The following is a 1,410-nucleotide window of genomic DNA, read 5'->3' on the forward strand; positions in this document are numbered from 1 at the left end:
TTGTCTAAAATTTTTGCTAAAAAAATAATAAATAAAAATTAGTTGGTTTACCAGAGTTATAGGCATTTTATAATGTACTAAAGAAAGAACAGTTTATAAAAATAGGAAACATTTTAGGTGTGATCATGAAACTAAAATCATCTCATTATCTGTCAAAGAATTCTTTCAAAATTTCATGTCCCCAAGAAGTGATGTTTGGCAAACAAAGCAAAACAAAACAAAACAAAAACAACAAAACTATGTTTAGGCTGACTCATACTTCAGCTCACTTTTAGGACAACTTTTACACAGGTTTGTTTCATAGGTGCAGGGATATTAGCAGACACCTGCTCAAGGTAGGCCAAGGAGTCCTGAGGGATGTGGGCTTGCTTTTTGTGCTGCACGTTGATGTCCTTCAGCACCTGCCAATGCCTCAGCTTTGTCAAGTGCTTCTGGACCAATTACTCCTTAGTTCCATAACATCTTTGTGATACCTTACTCTGGCTTCTGGACAGATAACTGGAACCTTTTCTGTAGGAAAAACATTCTGCCTGTCTCACAATATTTAAAATTTTCTGGATACCCTGATCAACACCAATTCATATTTCTTCATGATCTAAGCCATTGACATAATTCTGACTCACCAGAGAGGCAAAGCAAACCTCAAAGGATGACTCCAACTCATTCACCAATGTACTCATAAGATCTTAAAGCTCCTGGTGAGGCCTAAAGAAGTGAAGACTAGCCTGAGAGTCCCAGTGAGGGTGGTGGGGGGTTTGGGTAGTTGTCTGGAGAGCATACCTCCCAGTGAAGACACCATTTCTGAAATCAGATCCAAGAAATTTAAAGTACAACAAGAAAGATAAACACAAAGAAAACAATACTAAGGCACATGAATATAAAATTCTTGAAGCCAAGGATAATGAGAAACATTTAAAAGCAGTAAGAGATTAAAAAAAAAAAAAAAATGCATTGCATAATGAGGAACAAAAATTTAAATTATCAGAGATATTGTTGGAAACTATGAAAGTCAAAAGACAATAGAACAATATCGTAAAGTGCTGGAAAAATGTCACCCTAAAAGTAATAACCAATAAAAATATCTGTAAGATTTGAAGATAAGATAAAAACCTTTTACATAAGAACTAAGATAATTTGTTACTAACAAATGTGAACTACAAGAAATTTTAAAGTTTTTCAAGCGGAAGAAAAATGATACTAAATGTAAAATTTTATCTAGACAAAGAAATAAAGAGTGCTTGAAATGCTAAATATTTGGGCGAATATGAATGACTTTTATCCTTGTTTTTTCCCTTTTTCTTCTTTTTGTTAGGGTTTGGCTGGTCACGATGCCTCTGAAAGAATTCACAAGTAAAAGGAGAGATGCAGAAAGGAAATTTATTTTACTTTCCAAGAGAGGAAAGGGCCCGT

General features: G+C 34.4%; 1 pseudogene across 1 annotated transcript; it reads right to left on the bottom strand.

Annotated features, from left to right (window-relative positions):
* Positions 1-260: 260 nt before the first annotated feature.
* On the bottom strand, positions 261-799 carry LOC308552454 (mediator of RNA polymerase II transcription subunit 28 pseudogene; annotated as a pseudogene). The gene has a single exon. The product of its transcript is annotated as a mediator of RNA polymerase II transcription subunit 28 pseudogene (transcript).
* Between the last annotated feature and the right edge of the window lie 611 nt (positions 800-1,410).

Source organism: Miniopterus schreibersii (assembly GCF_964146895.1).
Source record: "Miniopterus schreibersii genome assembly, chromosome: 2".
NCBI classification, from domain to species: Eukaryota; Metazoa; Chordata; class Mammalia; order Chiroptera; family Miniopteridae; genus Miniopterus; species Miniopterus schreibersii.